We start from the raw sequence: 25,484 nt of genomic DNA on the forward strand, positions 1-25,484 counted from the left end.
ATGGTGTCTGGAAAAAGGAGGGAAGAGATAATTTCCAGAAGGAAAGGGTGGATCAGCCCTGTCACCTGCCCCAGAGAAGGCAGGTACAGATAAGCTCACTAAACTGAGTCACAAAGTGACACAGACTTAATTGGTGACCTCTGGGAACCCTTCTGTGGTCCTGGGAGGGGGAAGTCTGTTTGAAGGGGCTGGCCAGGGAGATAGGTAGGAAGCAGACATCCAATACTGGATTCTTTGGGAGAAGGGCTGGGCTGGAGAAGCCAAGGAGAGTGAGTTACAGAACAGACCAGTTCTGTTGTACATCCTGTAAATTCTTCCATCATTCTGGGCCTTAATTTCCATGTCTCTAAAACAAGGTAGCCTGAATGACTGGAGGGAGTCAAATGAGTGTTTGTTTGTTTGTTTGTTTGTTTTCAAGACAGGATTTCTCTGTGTAACAACCCTGGTTGTCCTGGAACTCACTTTGTAGACCAGGCTGGCCTGGAACTCACAGAGATCCACCTGCCTCTGCCTCCAGAGATTAAAGACATGAGCCACCATGCCCAGCTTGGAGTAGATTCTTATCAGGTCAAAATCTTAGAGCTACTGTAGCCATCCAATGATAATTTAAAAGAACAGTTACTCGTGTGTGTGTGTGTGTGTGTGTGTGTGTGTGTGTGTGTGTGTGTGTGTGTGTGATTTTAAGAAAATATTTATTTTTATGTTAGCATACAAAGTATTAGATGTCATCATGGTAGTTTTGACTAAAATTTGTTCTAGTTGATTCTTCTCCCTCTCTGTATCCTTCCCTATCCCATGGAGAGCTCTCTCTCCCTCTCTCTCTCTCTCTCTCTCTCTCTCTCTCTCTCTCTCTCTCTCTCTCTCTCTCCTCTCATTGCCCCCCACCTCGCACATGGTTTCATTCTGTAGTTCAAGCTGCCCTGGAATGCTTATGTCATTCAGGTTGGCCTTGCACCCACAGCAATTGTCTCTTTGCAGCCTCTTGAGTGCTGTGGTTACAGGTGGAAGTCACCACTCCCAGCTCTTTCTTTTTTAATTTATTTTTCATGACACTAAATGCAAAATGCATTATCTTAATTATACAATTTAATACTGCAAAGTATATTTGTGTCTTCATATACCCAATCTCAGAACATGGAGATTCTGAACACAACTAGACAACAATCCATAATCTCCCTCCCCCTTGCTCTCATCAGTCCCCTTTCTTCTGTCCCTATGTTTGACCGCTATAGTACTTCCCATGAGTTTGAAGCACAGCGTGTGTCTTAGTGGCTGGCTTATTTCATCTTAGTTTATTAGCCACAAGGCTTGTTGGTGTTGTGCCACATTTTCTTCATCTGTTTGATAATGAGCATGTGGGTTTCTTCTACGGACAAGTGGTTGTTACTGTGAGTGATGCTCCATGACCATGGGTATACATTGAACTATCCTCCTTATGAAGCAGGTGACAAGTTCCCTCCTCTGCTGTCTGGCTGGTCATGGCTGCTGTGAGGGTGCATTCTGCAGTGGAACCAGAATAGCATTCAGAGAGAACAAAGATGGACAACTTACTTCCTTTAGGACATAGACTTAGGACCCACAAGGTTGTTGCCCTTCCTGAATTATTCTCCAATAAAGAAAGAAAGGAAGGTTTCTCTTTAGTTTCCTTTTCAAATTTGCATTCTAGAGGAACCCCAGGTACCTCCCTCCCATTGTATCGGGCTACAGAAACACTTTTCTGTACTGTGCAGTTTATTTGCTTAGGATATGAAGATTAGTGGCAATGAAGGATTGGGGGCTTCTAGACAGATGAAGAGCACTTTGTAAATGTCCTGCAGTGGGTCACTGCAAAACTTGGGCTCAGCAGCTGGCTGGTCATGGTCTCTCCCCTGATGATGCCTACTCGTGTTCTGGTGTCTCCAGTCTTTACCTTCTTTAATTACTATTTATTTTCTCACTATGGAATGATGAGAAGAGCAGAGCATTGTCTTGCCATGGTTTTTCTTCAGTCTTTTAAAACATGGCTATTTCTATTCTTCTTGGAGAAGAAGCTGTACTTAACCTGGCAACCCCAAGAGTGGAGTTCTTCCCCTATGGAGTGTTAGCCCAGGAGTCCAGTCGACTGTTTTCCAAGAGTTTCTTCAGATCCAGAAGAGGTCAGCCTCCAGCTTGGTACCTCAAGAGTGCACAGGAAGGCCAACACTTCGCCTGACATTTAAAGGATGTACCAACTAAGTCTTATTCAGTTTTTCTTTAGTGGCTTGACTTTGAATCAACTGTGTGAAGAACTGGATGCAGCATATACTATGTCTTTTCTGGGTTAAACAGAAGAAAGAAGAAAAGAGGGGGAAGAAGGGAAAGGTCTTGAAGAAGCTGCCCTTAGTGGTTACAGTGGGTTTTAAGGAAGCGGCTGGTCACTGTAGATTTCTAAGGTGCAAATTTTCAGGTCCAAGCCATCATTTAGTTTTTGAGGACAGTTTCCTGCCATTTTCCGATCTCCTTCCCTAGTTACCATATAAACTCTTTTGAACTTAACTTTTTAGGTTTTTAATGATTTCTTTATTCTTATTTTATATGTATTGGTGTATTGCCTGCATGTGTGTCTCTATGAGGGTATCAGATCCCTTGGAACTGGGATTACAGACAGTTGTGAGCTGTAGGTGCTGGGAATTGAACCCAGGTCCTTTGAAAGAGCAGCCAGTGCTCTTAACCACTGAGCCATTTCTCTAGGTTCCATCTTTTGAACCTTAAAAAACCCTAGTTCTTGGGTTCCTTTAAACATAGCATCAGATGCATAAAAAGTTACAACTCTAAAATCATGTAAAGGATACAGTCTTGCTGCCTTTGGATCCTCTAAAATGCATCTTTATCAGATTTTCTCTACTTTTTGTTTTTTTGAGACAGGGTTTCTCAGTGTAGTTTTGGTGCCTGTCCTGGATCTTGCTCTGTAGACCAGGCTGGCCTCGAACTCACAGAAATCGGCCTGGTTCTGCCTCCCAAGCGCTGGGATTAAAGGCGTGTGCCACTGCTGCCCAGCTTTCTCTACTACCTTTTGGTAAAAAACAAAACAAAACAAAACAAAAATGGCCGCTGTCTAGGCTGAAGTTGAGAATTGGGGACTTCTGCTAGAACTGGCCTGACCACTGGACATAGAGCATCATATAGGTCTCTGAGTGGAGGTTGTGCAGGATTCTGATGATCTGTTTCCCATGTGTCTGCCACTTTAATATTGATAGGCTAAATGCTATTTGGACACGGAATAAGATGGAGGCCTTACACCTAACCTTATCTTCCTGTGGGACTGGGTGCCACTCTCTTCAAAGGCCATTGCTCTTATATTTTTATGTTTATATTTAAATGTTGGGCTAGTATCTGAACAGAAGTGATTTTTCAGAGTAATAACTTCAAGTCCTAGAACTTGAAGCTCAGCCTGGGATTCAAGAGACCAGGTTCCCCTGTCTCTCTGGTCCACATATCTGTGTCCTCCGAGGTCAGTGGAGTGGCACCCATAAATGTAAATGTTTTTGGTTACTGAATTTTTAAAGAGATTGTACTCACCTTACTTTTAAAGGGTTTTAAAATTCTTATTCTTGACATTTAATGAAAGAAGAGTGCTGTGGAATGTCGTTCTGTATGCTGTGAATGAGTGTTGCTCTGATTGGTTGATAAATAAAATGCTGATTGGCCAGTAGCCAGGCAAGAAGTATAGGTGGGATAAGCAGACAAGGAGAATTCTGGGAAGAGGAAGGCTGAGTCAAGAGTCACCAGCCAGACACAGAGGAAACAAGATGACAAGGCAGAACTGAGAAAAGGTACCCAGCCACATGGCTAAACATAGATAAAAATTATAGGTTAATTTAAGTGTAAGAGCTAGTCAGTAATAAGCCTGAGCTAATGGCCAAACAGTTATAATTAATATAAGCTTCTGAGTGATTATTTTATAAGTGGGCCATGGGACTGTAGGGGCTTAGTGGGACTGGAGAAACCTTCCAATTACAGAAGAGGAGAAGGAATGGGAAAAAAGATCAGAAAGTAGGAAGGCCATACTCTTAGGAACTGGCAGAAGAAAGAATATAGAGTCTTAGGTACCCTGGGTAGGGCATGGGAATGGGAAGAGGTGGAGTTTTAGGCAGTTCAAGTAGATAAAACCTTGAACTCTCTTTTTTTCAGTATGTGTGTGTTAGTTTTACTTCACTGGTAGTACAGAATATCAACACACAAAGCTTTAAAGGCATAGAGCATGGTGGCATACACTTGCAATTTGAATATTCTAGAGGCTAAAGCAGAAAGATTGCTACAAATTTGAGATCAATGTGAACTATATAGTGAGTACCAGGTCAGCTTGTAGCTACATAGCAAGACAAAAATATGAAAAAATAAAAACATAAATACATAAATAAATGAATAAAAATACAAAAAGAAATATAAAAACAAGCAAAAGCTTCAAAACAGCAACACGCATACAACAATATTCAACCTTCCACAAAACAATGCACGCATACACAAAACAATAGTTTACAAAGTCCCACAAAACAACAGTGTGTACGGCTATGTACATGTGCACGTGCGCACGCACACACACACACGCACACACACACAATACCACCAACACATACAATAAACAGTTATCTTTAGTTTTGGAAGCCAAGTATTAGTATTTTCTACTTGCAAACAGACTAACTTCTGTCTATTCTTCTAGTCTTTCCCTGGATTTATTTCGCTTTCCTCAGTCTTTTTATTGCCTTTGGGTGCTGAGCCCATACTCCAATGGTGGTCAGTGTCATCCCCCCACCCCCACCCCACTTTGAAAATAGAACATTCCTCTCTCTTCTACCATGGCTTGCCTATTTTGCTGATTTAACTGTTGGAGAGAGCTCAGGTACTAAGTAGATCCTTGTCTGAAGCAGGTTTATGTGAAGGATATAATATGTAGGCATTCCATCAGGGGGGTTGACCCTCAAAGCCATTTAAGTGATGGTGGGGCCTTGGGTACTTTGACAGGCAACCCAGGAAGAGATTATTTGGGGGTGCTTCTAATATATTTTAGGTAGCTGCTTAGAGAGTCACATTTATGGCAGTCTGTCAGTACATTGCCAGCAACAAGGATAGTTTTTACATCTCAGAGTTTCCTTTTATTCAACCCCGGAAGTTTTTACTAAATATGAGGGTTGGTGGGAATGCACACGAGTCACTCTGTGTTTTCCTGGCTGTAGGCTCTCAGGTGTTAGAGGAGGTGGCAGTCTCCCAGGTTGTGATTCTCTTCAGCAAGGAAGGCAAAGAGGCCCAGCGACTCTCAGTATGGAATGAGCTTGGCAATTGGCTATGGTCTGAGAATGTTAGCAGTTTAGTGGCTGGGTGTTGTATTTGTGGGTTCAGTTTAGCTGCTTACTGATCTAGCATTCATTTGGACCTGCTAGTCCAGTTGCTAAGTCTGAAAGTTGGTAGACATTTGCTCAATACAGACATATATGTTTGGGATTTCCTCCCTCTGACCCCCCCCCCCCCCCCCCACCACCTCATCACATTCATCATGTTAGTTGGAATGAAATCTTTGGTGTAAAGCAATGCTTCAAGACACTATAGTCTGCAGCACAGTGGTTCTCAACCTGCAGGGTGTGACCCCTTTGGGCCTTACAAATCAAATATCCTGCATATCAGATACTTATGTTATGATTCATAACAGTAGCAAAATTACTGTTTGAAACAAAGTTATGAAGTAGCAATGAAATAATTTTATGGTTGGGGTCACCACAACAGGAGGAACTGTATTAAAGTGTTGCAACACATAAATAAGTATGCCATTTATTAGCTGGATGGTGGTGCCACATGCTTTTAATCCCAACACTCCGAAGGCAGAGGCAGGCAGATCTCTGTGAATTCGAGGCCAGCCTGGTCTACAGAGTGAGTTCCAGGACAGCCAGAGCTGTAAAACAGAGAAACCCTGTCACGGAAAAACAAAAACAAAAAAGAATGCCATTTACTTACTTATTTATTTGTTTAAGACAGGGTCTTACATAAAGGTTGTTCTCAAGTTTGCTGTGTAGCCAAGGATGACATTGAATTCCTGATCCTCCTGCCACTACCTCTCAAGTGCTGGAATCCCAAATCTTACACCATGCTGTGTTTGGCAAAATTGTGAAATTAATTGATCAATTTCCTAAGCCTGTCAGTCTGTTTTGGTGGAATACTTATGCTTCTCTCCATGGGATGGGGTGAATTTGTATTAAAGCACTTATCTGTCACAGGACGAAAAGAGACATTTGTGTACCTTCCTGATTGGTAATAAGATGAGAATGGCATGACATTTTTGTTACAGTTTGTTGGACCTTCATGCTCGTATATAAAGAAAACCAGGCTGAGGCACTTTTGAAACATAAATCTACACACACACACACACACACACACACACACACACACACACACACACACACACACACATATATATGTATGTAGTATTATTTAACTGCTAACTGTCTAGAAGACAATACTTAAAGCATTTTCTGTTTCAGGAATTTGGGGCTTGTATTTTCAGTCAGTATTTTCCATGTAGAAGTAGGCTGAATTTACCACAAAAGTGAGCATTAAATGATCACTCAGTTAAACTTGACCTTCAGTGTTGGTCTGAACTATCAGATCTGTTTTTTGAGTTACAGTTGCAAACACTTATTTATTGAAATGTGCCAGAAGTGAAGACAGCTTTTCCAAGGGAAGATACAAGAATGGCTCACTAGAATGGTCAGAAAGCTACCTTTCCTTTTTAACTGATTTTCAGTGTGTGTGGGGGGGGGAATTGAGACTTGATAGCTGCTCTGTGGGAGTGCTTTCTGCCCCCTCCCTGCTGGCCAGGTTCTTTCAATGTGGCATCGAAGCCTTGAGTTGTTGGGACTCAACAAATGGACAACAACAAATGTTCAGCCTTCTTATTGGTGTCAAGCCCAGGAAATTGGCAAATTAGATGAACAGGCCAAATGCTCCAGCAAGGTTTCATGAGCCAAGTGTGCGGAGGGAGCAGGCCGCTGCTGGCTCAGCCCTTCAGCCCAGGAATGCCCCTCCTTGGCTTTCTCAATCTGTTGCTGCCCCAGGTTGAAACACGTCAGCTCTAAGATTCAGGGACCCAGGGCTCTGAAATAACAAATTGTCTCTTTTAACTTTTCAGCAGCCAGAGTGTTTGAAAACTAAACAGAGGGAGATGTAGAGATGGTTATGCTTCCCTGTGTGATTCCCAAATCATTCATATTAGTGGTGAAACAAACGTATATGTCTACAACATTGATATAATCCATCCATCCATGGTATGTAATAGTCTTCTACAGAGGCTGCCCTAAGTGTGTAAATAGTGTTCATATTGGTGCCCCAGGTATAAACAGGCTGCCCTTGATTTCCAGTTTGAATTTAATATATATATCCGAGTGAAAAATAGTCTTTCCTTCTGTCATAATATCAAGTCATTTTTGGTATCTGTTATTGTTTTCTTCTTTCCTCACTCTCCCCCAAAAAACTTGTTTAAAAGTTTGGCATTAAAAGTTGGGTGGGGAGTGGTGGTATATACCCCTAATCTAAGCACATGGGAGGACTGAGGAGTACTCCATGTTCAAGGCCAGCCTGGGCTAGCTAGTGAGTCTCAGGCCATCCTGGAATCCATAGGGAGACTCTGTCTCAAAAATACTGACCAGATAAACATTATGCTGGAGGATTGCTACATTCTAATTGACAGTGAGCATATGTGGTTCATTGTTCGGTAAAGAATTTAATATGGGAATGAGTCATTTCCTGGTAAATCAATAAAACCAGCTTCCTATTTCCCTGTGGACAATCAGTGACTGGAAGAAGGGACTTTGGACTTGGTTGGTCCTTTCACTGTTTTGGATCAAAATAAATTGGTGAGTCACTTTGTTTATGAATCTCCTTGAAAACTTTTGACATGAGGTCTCACTTTGTAACTATGACTGACCTAGCTCTGGATGGTGCTTAATGAGCATCTCAGGCTACACTGAAACTTGCAGTAATCCTCCTGCCTCAGCCACCAGAGTATAGGGATTGCAGACTTGTTGCCAGGCTAATCAAGCCCTTTTTGTGTGATTCTATGTGTCAGGAGATCATTTCCATGGATATTTTATTTAGACAGAAAAATGAAACCTATATCTCAAACCATCATTTATAAATGCCACAAACTCCTAGGCTGTCATTTTTGGTTGTGGAGTGTTTTCTTCCTGGCTGTGCTGTGTGCTGGCTACATGTGTGTCTGAAGGGCATGCATTTTAAAGGCAAGGCAGATTGAAGGGTGTAATTTGGTCACATTTTGCTGACTGCACTCCTTGCTGTATGTCTCTTTTAGAGACTTTACTATTTTAGCCATGATTCGTTATTTCTTGACCCTACTCTGAGTAGGCCTCACAGTTTCTTGACTCTCTTACACATACAAACGGCTGAAGGTATAGCGAAGACATGAGCGGTCCTCTGCTGTCATTAGTCATTTTTTGTCCTGTATGTGAATCGGTATTTAACAAGAGAAAACTCTCTAAATGCCATTAAATGCCTTGTCTTTGTTTTGTTCTATGACCTGCACCAATTTCCAGTTTTCAAATTGGAATCTAGAATTTAACTACCACTTTTAACTCCCTGCCTTTTAATTTTGAAGATCAAAAATGGTAGAGCTGTTCAGGTGGTCAAGGGGCCTTTTCCTGACCTTGAATGTGGTTTGCTGCTATTTCATTAAAAGGGGGAGGGGAGGAGGAAAAGGAGGAAGAGGAAGAGGAAGAGGAAGAGGAGGAGTGAGAGCAGGTGGAGGCTGTCCTGCTTACCATTTTAGGTAGCATGAACCCTTGGGATTTTAAAAAGATCGCTTCACAGTCTGACACACAGCCGTAGAGCTCCATTTTTAACTGAAGGCGTCTTCCCAGCCTTCACAGTTCAGTGACTCAGGAATGCAGGGCAGGGATAGGGTGCTACAAGGCTTCAGATGCCTCATGTCTGACAGACACCATGTCTGCCGTGTGCATTGCCTTGTACTTTGGGTCTAGGATCAACAATGCCCTGACCTCCATGGTGGTAAGGGGGATGTTCACCAAGATCGGTTTCTTTCCATTTGCATAGGGTTAACACTGAAGGCAAACACAGCACAAGGGTGATTTAAGTTTTTTGTTTTTTTTAAATCTGTCATCCAAACAGTAATTCACACCACAGGTGTAGCTGAAGTTACCTGGGGAGCTTAGGTTGTGTGGGTGGAATTGTTCATGGAGATGTATTCCAAAGATATGTTACATCATTTTTTATTTTGTTTTTAAATATGGTATTGGTTAGCAGGAACTTAAGTTTGTGTGTGTGTGTGTGTGTGTGTGTGAGTGCGCGCATGTGCGCGTGCTTTTAAACTCAGGCTGAGATGTTGTAATATATACATTTTATTTACTGTGTATGTACGTGGGCACATGTACTACAGGGAAAGTGTGGGAGTCAGAGGAAACGTAGGGGAGTTGGTGCTTTCTTTCTCTTATTTGGCTCCTGGGGACTGAGCTCAGGCTTAGTGGCAGGTGCCTTTACCAGCTGAGACATCTCTTCAGCCTGGCATTGTTCTTAGTGTGCTTCCCCGGCACATCTAGAAAGTCTGAGGACTTGGCTTTGCAGTCTACGTAGGCTTTGATGTCTCGGCAGGACCATCTAGTGTTGCAAGTTAAGCCAACCACGGTTTATTTCTATGCAGTCGGAGAGGATATTTTAATTATATTATTCTATTAAACATACCACAATGGTTATTATTTAACAGAGAGTTTTATCTTCAGTGTATGATCACAGCTGTCGAAAGGATGTGTCAAAGATGTGTCCTGTCATTGTTTTTCAGATCTCTGTTCTGTGCCATTGGAGGCCCTAACCTTGAAGTGGTCATTTTGCTGAAAAGCAATTGATAAGACTTTTCTAATACTCTCCTTTTCCCTAAGCGCCCCACTCCCCTTTGCCAAAAAAGTACCATTTCTTTATCAGGTCTGAGCATTAGTTACAAAATACTGCTGGAGTGTGAAATGCTCACAAGTAGACCCTTTGTGAGGGTCCACTCCTCAGTTTCGTCCAGAGGCTGGGAGACCACTGTACTAGCATATGCTACCAAGACAGAGCTATCGCTAACTTGATGGAACTGCAGGCTGTTGGGAAGGTCAGGGCTGATAGTGAAGTTGAGTTGAACCTGCAGATATTTTCTGTCGCTTGCCCTCCCTCCGTAGGTATTTTCCTGGCAAAAGGGAGGCAGGCGATGTTCTTACCTCTGTGGCCGAGTCGTTTTCAACTGCACTTGAAAGTACAGAGAGCACAGTTTTGTTAAAGACTCCCAAAAGAAGAGCAGTTTTGTGTCAAGTAAGAAATCCACCCAAACATACCAATCTGACATAAACAACAAAGGGGTTTGCACCTTCTAATAAGAAAATTTAGAAACTTAGACTCTCTGAAGTCCCCTTTCTCTTTTGTTCCGTGGTGTGAAGAGTGGGTAGATACCTACAGGGTAGCCTCAAGGTGTTTTTCTTCAAGGTTGATGGTGAGTTTTTACTCCTGAACTTTTTCTCTGTGAACTAGTGGCGTGTTAAGATAACCCATTGGACCAATAGCTGTCGAGCCTCCGTGGGACTGGACTAGGCCCTCTGCATAAGCGAGACAAGACAGTTGTGTAGCTTGGTCTCCTTAAGGGGCCTCCTGGCAGTAGGATCAGGATCCATCCCTGGTGCATGAGCTGGTTTTTTGGAGCCCATTACCTATGGTGGGACACCTGGTACAGCCTTGATGCAGGGGGAGGGGCTTGGACCTGCCTCAACTGAATGTACCAGGCTCTGCTGACTCCCCATGGGAGGCCTCACCTTTTCGGAGGAGGGGATGGGGGTGAGTTGAGGGAAGAAGACTGGGAGGGAGGAGTGGGAGGAGGAAAGAGAGGGAGATCTGTGGTTGGTTGGTAAAGAATGAATGAAAAAATTTGTTAATAAAGAAAAAAATAGTAAAAGTAAAAGATATCCCATTGGTCATCTTTTTGATGAGAAAAGCTGGCCATTAAGACTCAGGTCAGTTACACTAATTTAAGTCATGTCCTAGTGGGTTAACATGCTATGCACATTTGGTGTAGAAAACTCAGGCAGGCTCTTGAATCTCGACACGTGTTTTCAAAGGTTTGCTGTGTAAGGCTTGCCTCTCTCATAGTGGGGAACTGTGGTTGAGAAGGTAAGTGCTGATGGGTAAGTGACAGCACAGATGTGGCTTCAAGGTAGCAGCAGTTCCCAACATGGGGCTTGAGACCCCTTTGGGGGGTTGACTGGCCCTTTCACAATGGTAGCAAAATTACAGTTAGGAAGTAGCAAGGAAAATGATTTTATGGCTAGGGGGTCACCACAGCATGAGGAACTGCTCGTAGCGTTAGGAAGGTTGAGAACCACTGGGCTGAGTTCTGTTAAGGTATGAAGATGCCTTTCTTTGGGCATGGTGTTTCTAAGTGTCTGTGTTCTGTGCTCTGTTACAGGTTGAATGAGGGATGGCCATCCAGTGACCAATGGGGATTTACTGCCTTGAAGGCACGCATGTGTGTGATTAAGGGATATACATGCATGACTCCAGGATTTACTTCCTTCCTGTCCCACAGAGTTACTGAAGGGAGTGAGTTATGGGATAATTTATAATGCGGCAGGCCCTTCCTCAAGACAGCCCTCGTCAAAACAGGAAGATGAAACTCAGGTTTCACCAAGGAGACCACAGCTTGGGATACTGTCTGGACGTACCTCTTAATTACAAGCAGAAAAGTCTTCATACTTTTCCATTTCTAACGCCCAGGCCCCGCAAGAGATATCTACTGAAAGGTTAGTATGTCCACCCTGTTAAAGTGTGTGGACACTGTTTAACTGTGTGCCTCCCACCTTTCCTCTCTTTGTTTTCTTTCAGACAGGATGTCATATAGCCCAGGCTGGCTTCAACTCATTAACTAGCTAAGCATAACCTTGAGCTGAGCTCCTCCTGCCTCTCCCCTCAAGTACTGAGATTAAAAGCATGCAGTGCACCCCCAGTCCTAGTGGTATGTGGTGCTAGGCATTGAACCCAGGACTTCACCCATGAGTGAAACATTCTTGTAACTGAGCAACATTCTTAGCCCTCCTTCACATTTTTTTTTCTAAAGGTTTTGTGCTGCCTGGGCAAAAAAAGAAACTTGGTTGATGTATTGCAGAACAAAGCTTCTATTCACAAAGGCCAGAGAATCTACAAACTACGATGGAAGACTGAGCAAGCATTCTGTGCGAGACGAGACTCCCTCCTGTCGTGTTTCCTCCAGCCTTCCCTCTTCGTTTGTGTATTCTTGCTCCAGTTTTGAGTTGGTCGAGTGTGTGTGTGTGTGTGTGTGTGTGTGTGTGTGTGTGTGTGTGTGTGTGTGTGTGGTGTGGCGGGGTCGGGGGTGTCAAGTGGGTATTTTCTGTCCTGGGCTTGGGTGCAACTAAGTGGTAGATCTTTTACTAAACATTACAGAGCTCTGGGTTACATCTCCAGCACTAAAAGAAGGACTCAGAACTTTCAGCCTAAAAGATTTAGCTGGCCTTGAGAGGGCTTTTGTGAGTGCATGAGTGAGCGCATGCGCGAGCATATATATATGTGTGTGTGTGTGTGTGTGTGTGTGTGTGTGTTTCAAGCAAGGAAGTATAGGAGAACATTTGACAGTGTTCAAGGGGACTTGTTTCATAACCAGTAACACTAAGTGTAGGCTTTTGTGCTTCATTTTCAACTTTAAATCCTAGCTTCAGCATGTATTACAAGAATCATTCTCCACTGAAGTGTCTGTGCACCCTGCGATTGCTGTCAAAGGTCCCCCCACACTGTCTCATTCAGGGGAGTCTTCTGAATGGTTCTCATTGATAACATTAGATTCCTGAGCACTGAGTTCTGCAAGTGGTGTTTTTTAGGTTAAAATGATCAAGTTCACCTTTCACTTTGGAATGCCCCAGCGGTTGGCAGCAACTTCTTGTATTAGAGAGTGTAAAAAAGAACCAGGAAGACTTCCCAAGCTCTTCCTTCTCTCCCATCTGCCCCGGTGACTGCAGCAGCCCCATAAATTACTGCTGCCCTTTTGAACTGACCTTCAGGTTCAGGAGATGTAAATAGTGATGGCCTTGACACCACCTGCCCCCACCCCGGTGTGCACTCTGCTCAGGAGAAGGAATCTCTTCAGTTAACTGAAAGCAGGTGGGCCAGTGGATCAGTAACTCTAGATACTTGACCGTCCCCAATTCTGAGGCAACCTGCCCTAGTCCTGTTTCTGGCCTAGGCGAAGGTGTCTCCAGAGTGCATCCACTTGTGTCTTTAGCTACTTTCTCTGTATTGGACTCCTGTGGGTCTAGCCCTTACTAAGGTGGCTCCGAGGACACAGAATATGCAAGTGACAACTTTTATATGTCTGTTAAAATCAAAATCAAGGAAACCAGCACTACCACTAACATGATGCTATACAGTGGTTTAGGCCTGGCTTGGTCTCCTAGCAATGTGATCTTAGGCAAATTATTTAACGTCTCTGTCTCAATTTCCTTAATTATAAAATTAGAATGATCACAATACTTACTTTTCCTTATTGTTGTTGTTATTATTATTTCTAACTAGTTTTTTATTTGTGTGTGCATGCATATGTCCTAGTATGTGAGACAGGTCCATGGAGGTCAGGGGACAATTTTTGAGAGTCAGTTCTCTCCTTGCACCATGGGTTCCAGGAATTCAAAGGCTTGCATAGCAAGAGCCTTTACCAGCAGGCTGGCCCTCCTTTCCTTTCTTTTTTTTAAAGAATTAAAGGAGAGCCATCCACTGAAGTATTTCTTAAATAAACATTAAGATTTCAGGGCTCCTCTGTCTATGAGAGTAATATACAAAAGTGGTAAGACCTACAGCCTAGGAACAGCCTCAGTGTGTGGATTCTGACTTCTGGAGCAGCCACTTCTTTTGTTACATAGAGATTGGGGTGGTCTGGGGGTGTATCAATATTGCTCTGAGTTTTCAAAAAGGGTTTAATGAGATTTATTTTGCTGCTGATAGTAATTTTTCTGGATTTATGTGATGTATGCATCGGGAAGAGGATTATCGGAATACGTGCTTGGTTGTATTGCCAGGTATTGTCAGCAGTCCCGGTTTATAGATCCACACTGTACTGCAGGCTGAGTCAGAGAGGTGCCCCTGTAGGGGACCATGATAGCACTGCAGGGGTTGGCCTGTGTCGCTTTGGTAATTCTTCACTTAGAAGCGAGGGCATGAGGAGACAGTGCTTACCCATCTGTCTACCGGAACATTTGTATGTATATTACCTGAGCATTTAGGCCCACCGTGGAGAGAGAGGATTTAAAATGAAGAAGAAAAAAAGGGAAAAAATGAAAATAAATTAACATGATGGAACCAACAGAAGTGTCTTTGCAGAGAAAGTGCCAACAGTTCTTAGAAGCAGACTTCATAGCCAGTAGCAAAGCCCTGGGTTGTTGTCTTTTAGAAGCAAAACCCAACACACAAAGCTGAAGCTGAAATCAGAACCTGGAACTGTTCCAGGGAAGCCTGTCCATGCAGGCTTCTGAGTCTCAGATTCAAAGGAGGGGAAAAAATCCATTTCGCAAAGTAACTTCTTACATTGATTGCTAGCTGTCAGTGTTTGATGGGTAGATCCTGAAACATTAACTGATTGAATTCTTCAGTGCTGTGAGGTTATAGTGGTGGCCTCCCTCTGCCGCTCTGCCCTTCTGAATTTGTACATGGACACACGAGACATGCGCTAAATGTGGAGTGGTGAGCGGAGTGCTACGGTTTGGCATCCGCTTGTTCTTTCCTAAAGAGAACCAGTGGAAAGACAGAGGATTTAATGGAAATATTATTTATTGATTGCTTATGCTTTGTGGCAGCTGATAAATTGTCCAGCTCCTGACCACACAAACACACACACACACACACACACACACACACACACACACACACACACACACACGCCCAATCCTCCCATTCCAGACACAGTGATACCCTGGGGGGCACACTGTAGGAATGGAGGTTGATGGTGTCTGCCTTTCTCATACCCCTGGGCTCCTTTCCCTTTGGCACTGGAGACCGCCTTATTTCTTTTCCTGTCTTCGATGAACTACTTTGAGAGTAAAGCAACTTAAGAGAGAAAGGGCTTATTCTGGCTCCTAGTTCAAGGGCATAGTCTCTCCTGGCAGGGAAGTGAAGGCTTCAGGAGTTAGATGCAGCTGCTTGAGTCATACCTACAATAAAACAGCAGACGGTGGTGAATGCCTGCTGCTGCCCAGCTCCCTTACTCCACTGCAGCCCAGGGGTCCAGCCACCGGAGGTGCCACCCACAGTGAGCAGATCTTCCCATCTCAGTTGGTGCCATCACAGTAACCCCCAGGGCCTATCAAGTTGGCAGTTGACACTAACCATCACAGGACAGTCACGCTCTGTGCTTCCACTTGAGAGTGAGAGAAGCATCTATCTTGCATGTTGAATTGTTTTGACTGTTTTGTTTTTAAGCCTAGGAGTTCCCTGCACCACAGCTCTGATTTCTAAGAGTTGTGACTCTCCTCTGCTTGGCGGGCACCTAACTCCCAGGGTTCTGTGTTTCACCCTGCACCCACATGCCTCTAGACTAGTGACCTCCTTAGGATGATGTGGGTGGCAAGAGGCTGTAGAGATCAAGGACCTCAGGAAGATGCAGAAACCAGGTTCTAAACCAGGTTCTATAGAGCATTCAGCCCTCTGTGGCAGGTTTCCACACTCAGCCAGTGCTGGCTGTACTGTGGCTAATGGATAGAAATGGGCTGAGGAAGAAAAGATAAGGTAGAGCAAGGACTATCACTCAGGACTTGAGATTTCATATGAGACAAAAGGAAGAGATTACAAAAGCATGGTGAAGAGGGGGTATTTCCCAAGAGTAGCAGTTTACTTTCTATTGAACCTAGGAACAATGCATATTCATTCATTGGCAGGCAATTTGGGGTAATGGAGTGTGGACAATTTCTGAATTTTACCTCCTTGCCTCCTGTGGTCAGTGCTGCCTTTTGTCGTGTTAGAAAGAAGGGGTGATGGTGGGGGGGTGGGCTACAAGAGAAAGCAAGTGAAATGCTTTCCAGATCTGATAACTTCAGAGATCTCAGGAGAAAACTCTGGCTCAGGTCCCAGGATGAGGTCACACAGTCTGCTGTTGGATTTATGTTGGGATGTCAACCACACCAAAGGCATGCGGCCACGATCCCTCTGCAGTCATTTATCAGGGTGAAGGAATGGCCTTTGGGTCAGTTGTGTATATACCCTGTGACTGCTCAGAACTACTGAGAAGGGTACCCTATTCATGGTGGAAGAAGCATTAAATATTCTTTTCTGTTGAACACTATGCAACTTCCATGTCATGAAATTCAAATCTTTTATCTCCTCCACCTTGTAAAACCTTTATGCAAATATTTTAATTCTTCCTTACCTGGTGAGACCTTTGTTTACACAAAGGCCGTGCAGCATTTTCTACACTCAAGTGACTTAAATGGCCCACCGCTTCTCCATTTCTTTGTGCTGATTCTTTGAAGACTAGCCAATTGTGAAAGCTTGTGAAGGCAGACCCCAGCCAATGGGAGAAGGCACAGTTGCTCCCTGTATTAGAATAAAGAGCAAGAGAAGTTTTTGCCACCCTGTGCTTGCTGGGCAGGCTTGGGTTTGTGCATCTTATTCGCAAGGATAGCCTTGCTGAGAAGCTGTCACTTGGCTTGTTTTTTTTTGTGAGACTGAGATTGTTCTGTTTCTAACAACGGGCCTATGTGGATATTTTCTTGAGCATGTCTGGAGGCCCAGTGTTTTTGTCTCCATAAGTCCTTTTGTGATTGTCCGTAGATTTGGGGGAAAGAACTCCTCCTCTGTGAAGCCATGTTTGAATCCGAAGCATCAAAGGCAAACTGCCATACCAATGCCTTATATAACCAAAGTACAAAAGAGCTGGTGAGTGTTAGGTTTGGGGAGGGAAAGCGGAAGAGGAGTTTGAGAGAGAGGTGCTGATGGGAAGTGTCCTTTAGGCAAGAAGGAGCTTTATTAATGCTGGTGGGTAGACAGGTAATACAGCAGCACAGCAGGGACCTGAGACAAGAGGCTTCAGGCTTAGCAAGGTGTCTTGGGTATCTACTCCTGAGGTTTTTGAGGATGTGTGTGTATGGGATTCTGCACTACAGGGAAACAAGCTTGGTTAATATGTGACCTATGTTATCTGACAGAGGTGAGAAAGCAGGGGTCATGTGACCCAGACTACATGTCAAGTGTCGTTTTTTTTTTCCCCTCTGGGTAAGAAAGTGGAGCTTGGTTAATGTTTGGCCTGTAAGATAGGGCCATTGTCAGGCTGCCTCCAACATTCCCCCATCAGGAAGTGTGTGTTGAGGGGGACAGGTGTGCACCCATCCTGTTTCTAGAGGTCCTTTTTGCTTAGGGCCTGGTTCTGATGATGAAGGAGCACATCCTGTGGTTCCAACTAGTTGGACAGCTGTGATAGGAAGATTACTTGGGTACAGGAATTTGAATTGGTCTGAGTACCATAGAAAGTACTATCTCATTCATTCATTCATTTACTCATTCATATATGTACAGAAATGTATATGTTAAGTGTATGTGTATGGCAATGATGTTCACAATAACTAGCGCTTATTGACAGCTAACTGTACCCCTTAGAGCATTCTAAGAGCCTAACAAATCTTTCAGCATATGCAGTTTGTGCTGCTAACCTGATTTATAGACAAAGTATTTTGTGGAACAGAGAAGTAAAGGGAGGCATGCACAGTCTAAAAGTTTGAAGAAGAATATACCACTCACTGAGACAATAAGCTGCGTGCTTCATAGCAAACTGAATTCCTTATTGTGCTCCCTCCTCACACTTGCCCAGAGGAGTTCACAAGTGAGCGGAGGAGTTTTTATGTAAAGCAAGCTTGGAAATGTGCTACTAGACGGAAGGCAATTTCAAGAGGAGTGTGCTAGCAATTACATGGATAATTCTCCAGTTGAATCCCTCCTGGGATCATGTTGAAAATAAGCGAAATTGAACTGTGTTCAAAGTAAGAGCAAAACACGCATGAAAACAGATTTCTCCAAGCACATGTGCCATGGTGAATCTATGAAGTGGTACCTAACTACCTCTGGGATGGTGTTGGTGATGAGAGAACGTAGCCTGGGCAACCAAAATGATGTCATTTATGTCTCAACAGTTAGTTTAATACGTTGGACATTAGCACTTTGGGCTCTGGCTTCTGATAGGTAGATGTCACTGGGAGTGGTCAGGTAGGGAGAGAGGCAGTGGAAGATTCTGGTGACTTAGGAGTGGCCATCATGAGCTATACTTTTCTCTGTCAGTCATCTCCTGGGGAACCCACAGTATTTGCTCATGGTGGTGTGTGGGAGACCAGAGGGAAGACCTCTAGGGAAGCAGGGAATGGCTAGGGACAGAAAACAGCACTTCACTTTTCAATGTCAGGGGAAAGATAATCTCAGTAAGTGTCCTTTAGTGGATGTGAATTCCAGGAGCTTCCTTAGGCCTCAGCTCTCTCTCTTTTAAAATTATTAGCAAATAAAATTGACCTTACTATACTCATTTGAAATTGAAATAGGTTAAAATAAAAGGCTAGTACTAGGGCCTAGAGCCCATAAGGGAGGTTTCCAATGTCAGTGACAAAGTGAGAGCAATCTGTCGCTTGAAGTAAACAGTTTCAGGGTCACCCCACTCTGCCGTGACCCAGGGCAGACTTCATCTCAGGAAGACTGGAATGAAACTTGTTAGGAAGATATGATGCATACAGTTGAAAAAGTAATTACTGTTAATATCCAGGTCTATCTGTCCATCTAGCTAGGATTACCTTTAGAGATCCTTCCCATACATTCAGATGGGTTCTGGTGACAAAAGACAGCTCATGGTTCAGACATTTGCCTCAGTGACTTAAACACCGTGGTCCGCCATTGACAGCAGGGTGGAGCTCTGTGGTCTGGCTGCCTGGTGGTGTATCCCTCTCTGTAATATCCCTGTCCTCACTGACCCAGAGTCTTAGCTAGGCTTCTAGAGCATCACCATGGGACTTTGTGCCTTCCTTTTTGATAATTCGTTTTTGTTTTGAGACAGAGTCCCACACTGTAACCCAGCCTCACCAGGAACTCACTGGATAGTCCAGGCTTGCCTCAAACTGTAGCTTGTCCTGCCTTTGCCTCCCAAGGACTAAGATGACAGCTGTATGCCATCATAACCCACCTCTTAAAATTCTGTTTTATTTTTTTGAGACTGTGTCTCATGCAGCCCAGGCTGATCTCAAACTCAGTATGTAGCTAAAGACAACATTGAATTCCCTGCCTCCACCTCTGGGTATGAATTCCGTGGAAAAATTATTATTATTTTTAAATTTCTGGTAGTATGCAGTTTGATTTGTTGGTGATTTTCTAGCTCTACTGTAAGGTCTTTGAGAGTGTGTCTACTAATTTTTCTTCCTTTAAAATGGTATATTTTACCATTTAAAAAAGTATAAGATGATTGCTTATTTCTGCCATCTCAGCCCTTGGGACGCTGACGCAGAAGGGTCTCTGTACTACAGTGCGAGGCCGTGGCTCAAAGAAAAACAAACAAATCATTTTTCTTTCAATTTTAATGTACTACAGATATAACCTAGAGCCATCAATACATGGGCAAACACTCCAGAGATGGACCTATTTCTAGCCCCTTCTTTTAATTTCCCCAAACCTCAGTTTCCTTGCATGTGAAAGAGGGGACTTAATAAACAGGCAGTAAGCACTTACTGAACTCTGGTCACTGTGACAATGAATACAAGTACTTAACATGCACTTGCAGCTCTTAGGATGTTAAGTTAGCAGCACCCCCCCCCCCCACCTCCTCATGTCCCCTACCAAGGAGGAGTGCCCCCGAACCCCTGTAGGCTGGCTGCCTCGAGGCCATTTACCTTTCACTAAAAGCCCAAGAACCCAATCTCCAGGGTTTAGTATTGATCCCATCTAGTCCATAGAGAATATGCTAATCATCTTTGCTAAGTGCTTTTGGCCAAAGGTGTAAAAGCCTTATTCCATTTGGGTCATAAAAAAGCAAACCCCTGAAATTTCCGTCTTGGAATTTGTGATTATGGAATTTGCATCTTGAAAGGCAGTAGTATCTCAAATTTAATGATAAGCCATTTTCAGTGGAGTATTCATAATTTTTTTTCATGACCTCTCTGGTTGAAAGAACTACAGTAGGGTATAGATTTCTGTGGCATACTATTTAATTTCTATAAAAATTATGCAAATCCTTCCTTTCTTTCTGTATCAGCTGGTATGGCTTTGGGGGCGGGGGTATTTAAAGCTATTCATGTGCAAGAAGCAAAACTTTTACAGAATGGTACTTAGGCTGTCAGTCTGCCTCAGTTTCTTCATCAGTGAATATAACCCTGGCCAGCTGCATACCTCCCTGGAACATTAGGATGAATAGCTCCGAGCTTGTAAAGTACTTTAAATGTCTTGGATGAAAGGGTCCCTGTAAGTATAGGTCTTAGGAAGGTATTATATGTGGTCTTTCAAAACTGTAGTGCAGCCTGTTTGGCAGGAACGCTAATGCACTTCTGGCTTTAGAGTCGTAAAGATATACATTGAGAGGCCTCGGGCTTCGTCTTGTGAGTTCTCGAGGCAATGCGCCTCCACTTGCTCCCCTGTTGCAGAGATTCTGTCTGAAGCGCAGGTACCTGCAAGTGTGCACACGCTGAGCTGCTCTGCGGATGACAGGCTGCCTTGGCTGCTCTGGTATTGAGAAAGCTCGGGCTGTTGGTGAGAGGAGGGGCCCCGGGTCCTCTTGGGACCCTTTGGGGCTGCTCTAATATGGGGAGAGAGAGAGAGAGAGAGAGAGAGAGAGAGAGAGAGAGAGAGAGAGAGAGAGAGAGAGAGAACAAGCACGTGCACTAATGTAATGTACAAAGTAATTACAAACCAATGTAATGCTGAGGGAGAGGTTTGTCACGTGCTGATTTGGGGTCTGGATTTTCCAATCAGTGGGCCCAGTTCTACCAGGCAAGTTGGCTACTTGTCATGAAACTCAGTTTCCCTGTAAGACAGCCCTAATATTTATATTACCCACAGCCAGAATGTAAATGGAGATGCAGATATACATATCTGCATGATGAAAAATTGATAAACTAAAGACCTGCCAAATAAAGTGTACACGAAAATCCTGTTATGCATACAACTGTACCTTTACATGAAACTTGAAGGCCAGCTTTGAATTCTGAGTTTTGAGACTCTTAAGAATCCCCTACCTACTAGTTGGTATGGAAATACATAGTAGTGATTCTTCAAGTTCCTGTATGATTGGTAAAATGCACACACACACACACACACACACACACACACACACACACACACACTTTATTTGAATTTGAGACAGAGTTTTTACTCTTGAGCCCAAGCTGGCCTCAAACTTACCATGTAGTTCAGGGTGCTATCAAATTCATGGCCATCCTCCTGCCTTGGCCCCCTGAGTGCTGGGATTCTGCCTCAGTGGATTGTATAACGAGGACAAGGTGTGCCTGAAGGAAAAAATCTAAATAACCTTAGTAGTACATTCAGGCTGGTGCACCTGATCCTGAAGAGGATATAGGGCTTAGTGTATGTGTACTCTTAGGACATAGCATTGTTGCCTGTGGCAAATACACTTTAGCACAGGGTCTCTCTTGCCCAGCATGCAAGATGTACTGCATAGAGGGTAGTAGTGAGCCTTCTTCCAAGTGTTAGGACTGCAGGTGTGCACTTCCATGTTGGTCTGGTACTGGTGCTGGATATTGAACTCAGGACGTCGTGCACACTAGACAAACACTGGGCTACACCTCCAGCTCATGAGCATTCTTTATAGACTATGTATAATTATGCTTTTAGGAAAGTTAATATAAAGTATGAAAAACTTTCTTAGCAGAAAAGCCTCAGACTAGGTAAATCATGTCCACATTTACCAACGATGAGAGTGAGGGCTATGTCCTAGCAAACAGAAAGATGTCTGGGTTTCGGTCTCTAGGACCTAGCACAGTGCTCTGTTGTTTCTTGGTATCGAATCTGTTCATTCTATATCACAAATTCAATACGTATTCTTGGCTACTTCTCTCCTAAGTGTTATCCTGGGCTTATTGGCAATAGCAGTGAACAGATATAGCTTCCTGTCTTCACAGAGTGAATGCTTCATAAAACAGAAAGTGAGATGTAAGGGTAATTGTAAAACTGTGCTGTTTCCTTTATAGTGGCTTCTTCTCTGGCCACTCAATTGTTTCATACTGATACATTATATCTCCAGACCAGCCATGATTAGGGAATACTTCCTCTAGCAGACATAATAGAGAGTCACCATAGAACAAGAGAACAGGCCATTGCTTGATTAAATGACTTGGGTTTTGTATGGAGCTATATTCAAATGCTCAGGTTCTCACTGTTGGAAATAGTCATGTTCTTTGGAGCTCTGATGTTCTGGAATGCTAGCCTTTTCATCTTTCAGTCTTTGCTCTGTTTAAGATGTTGCCCTGGGCTCTATGAGAAGTTTCAGAGACACTGCAGTATATAAAAGAACTTCAGAGTAGTTGTTGGTATGTCCTAACCCGTCAGTGTTAACTGACCATACTACTTATCTGCCCAAATCCTGAATGAAATGAGTTCCTTCCCCTCCCTGACTCCTTCCGTGTCCCTGAAGGAAGTTGTCCCTGAACCCTGCCACACAGTAGCTGCAGATACTTTTCAACACCTGGAGTGCTGTCCTTGTGGTTCAGCTGACTTCTCTTGGAGACTTCTTCATGAAGAGATCAGTAGGATTTATCGAAGCTACTGGAAAGCTACTGGGAAGTGCCAGGTGGATCCGGATGTAAACTAATTGTGAAATCCAACATAGAAAAAGTCGCCACCCCCCCTTTACTTTTCTTCTCTTCAACTCAATGCATTTTAAAAAGCCTTTTGGTTCACATAAATATATGTTATGTGATCTGCTGTTAAAGGGCCCACCCTTCCTGGTTTGGGACAAATACCTCCCTGAAGCAAAGAGACACCTTGACTGTTGACACCCCTTTGTGGTGGCAATCATAGGTGAGTTTGTTTTGCTAATCAAAATGTAATGGAATTGCTTTATTGAGAGGTGTAACAAATATTGTTGATAGTCAGGAACTTCTGCTGTTTGAAGAGGGGTCAGCCAGTTCTCACTGTAAGGTTTTCACAGTCTACTACTCACTGTGGGGTAATCTCTGTGGGTGTGGCTCTTCTGTTAGTCTTTCTACTGTAATTTTTAAAATTTGCTATATTAACTATAATCTACCCAGATAGAGTTAGGTTTTTGCCAATAAGCTACAAAGTGTGGTGCAATTCTAAAGGAATGAGAAGAAGATTGCTGACCAGATTTTATGGTTTTGCTAAATAAAAATGTGATTTAAAATAAAGTAAAGCAACCAGTTTTGGGCTTTGTTTCTAGCATGTTGTTGGATGCTAGCAGGTTGTTCAAGGACTCTGGGTCTTCTCCTTCCTTCCCTCCCTCCCTTTCCCTGGGATGGAACCCAGGGCCTCATACATGCTAGGCAAACAGTCTCTCATGGAGCTGTATTCCTAGCCCTGGATCGTTTTATTTATCTAGTATTTCTGGTATAATGTTTCTTTTGAGTTTAAAGTTCAGGGATTAATAAAAGACCCTTTGAAGCTGTAGTGTTTCTTAAACCTAGCTATATAATACATATTATAATACAATTGTTTAAGAGCCTTGTGTTGTTACATCTAAAGTTGATGTGGTGTCAGGTGCTTTTAGTTCCACTAGGGCCAAGAGAGTCACTCAAGTTAGGATTTTGAGACTAGCTTGAGCAGTACAGCCCAAGTCTAAATCTGAACGCAAGAATGAATGAGCATGGATGAGCATATCCTGACTACCTGTCATTTTCTAGTTTAGTCAGCCTAGGTGTGGCCTTTGGAGCATCAGGTCCCTAGGGACTCAAGTTATAGTTTGTTGTACGTCACCATACGGGTGCTGCTAATTGAACCCAGGTTCTCTACAAGAACAGCCATGTGCTTAACCACTGAGCCATCTCTCTAGGCCCTGGATATGTATATCTTATGCGAGTTCCCTTGTGAGAATCACTGGTACTTGTAGTGGGGAGGGTGGTATGGATCCCTGAGAATTCAGGAAGGCTCTGGAATTTTGTCTTCAGACTGCTGTGAATATGCATCTATTTAAAAACTGTATCTCATCATGTATCCCATATATTTAACAAGCTTTGATTAAAAAAATAAATTCTCTGACCCAGAGTCTCTTTTAGGAGTTGGTTCTTACAAATTTCACTAATCCAGTTCATCACTACTGAATGGAATTGCAGTGATTGTCTGGGGGTAAGTTTCCATTGCTTGGGATCGTAGAACTGGAGCTGGAGGCTCACACCTGATGGAACTGAGAAATTGTGGAAACGGGGGAATTTCCCTCTCTCTGTTTCTTTATGGCTGGTTTTGGCCTCATTTACTGAGATTTGACCTTTCTGATAAGTTTCTTGACTTCTCTGGAATGCAAAGTTGGGGATACTAATATTTGCTACCAGGTAATATTTGTTCAGAGATGTGAGAACCTGGGGCATCAGGTAACTCCAAGTGTGATCATTAACAGGACCCAGGAAAATGTTGCCAGAGATAATGGTACCTTTGTTGCCGCTGACACTCCCCTCCCCTCCATGGGACTGGAGAGAAAAACCGGTATTTGTTATCATATCAGACAGAGAATTTGGAAATAATCAAGAGCCTGCATTCTTTCTAACAGTCCTTCTTGTAGTCACAAGTATCTTTCTTTCATGGAAAGATAAAAATGCTTGACGAGGCATTAATGTTCCATCTTCCATCACTAGGGTCTTAAGGAGCCTGAAGGAGCCTCTACCTCCCTCTGTCTTCTTTTATTGAAAGGGTGCTTCTTATGTGGTGGTCATTTCAGGAGGGCTAAGGACAAACAGCAAACACACCAGCAGCTTCTCAAGGAAGGGAGCTTCTGTAGCCTTTGGAAAGCAGATAGCTGCTGTAATTCCTGTGGAGGAAGCTCGTGATGCTGATGGCAAATTCCACTTCCATAAACTAGACCAGGGCTTTATACAAATAGCTACATGTTCATTGGTTGGATCAAGACTGGGTATCAAAACAATAGAAACAAACCCTTCGGTTCCCTAACCTTCGAATGTTTTGCATTCAAACATCTGCCTCTTGTTGGTGGTTATATTTGCTTTGATTGCTGCTCTGTTCCAGCTGAAGCCTAGTTGTTGCTGGCCTCGTGGTAACCTGCTTAGGAGGGAGATGGCAGTGAGAGAAATGGCTGGCTTAGGAAGGATTGCACTAGTTCATCCTGAAAGCACCTTCCCGATCCTCTGCTGTGGATGTTCTGTATGGCAAATGTGTTGCTGATTGGTCAATAAATAAATCACTGATTGGCCAGTGGCCAGGCAGGAAGTATAGGCGGGACAAGGAGGAGAATAAATCTGGGAAGTAGAAGGCTGAGAGAGACACTGCCAGCTGCT

General features: G+C 43.4%; 1 long non-coding RNA gene across 7 annotated transcripts in view; it reads left to right on the top strand.

The window, feature by feature from the left end:
* LOC128103629 (uncharacterized) overlaps window positions 1-25,484 on the top strand; it is a 308,429-nt gene that overhangs the window by 210,951 nt on the left and 71,994 nt on the right. For 4 of the 7 annotated variants that reach the window (XR_008215742.1, XR_008215748.1, XR_008215745.1 and 1 more), the window contains exons 5-6: window positions 11,465-11,798; window positions 12,113-24,324. This is a non-coding gene — a long non-coding RNA (uncharacterized LOC128103629). The remainder of the gene's footprint in view (window positions 1-11,464; window positions 11,799-12,112; window positions 24,325-25,484) is intronic. The other 3 variants (XR_008215743.1, XR_008215744.1, XR_008215746.1) reach the window with 3 other exon arrangements.

The sequence above is a fragment of the Peromyscus californicus genome, unplaced genomic scaffold, assembly GCF_007827085.1.
Source record: "Peromyscus californicus insignis strain IS unplaced genomic scaffold, ASM782708v3 Scaffold_8__1_contigs__length_139910024, whole genome shotgun sequence".
Lineage (NCBI taxonomy): Eukaryota > Metazoa > Chordata > Mammalia > Rodentia > Cricetidae > Peromyscus > Peromyscus californicus.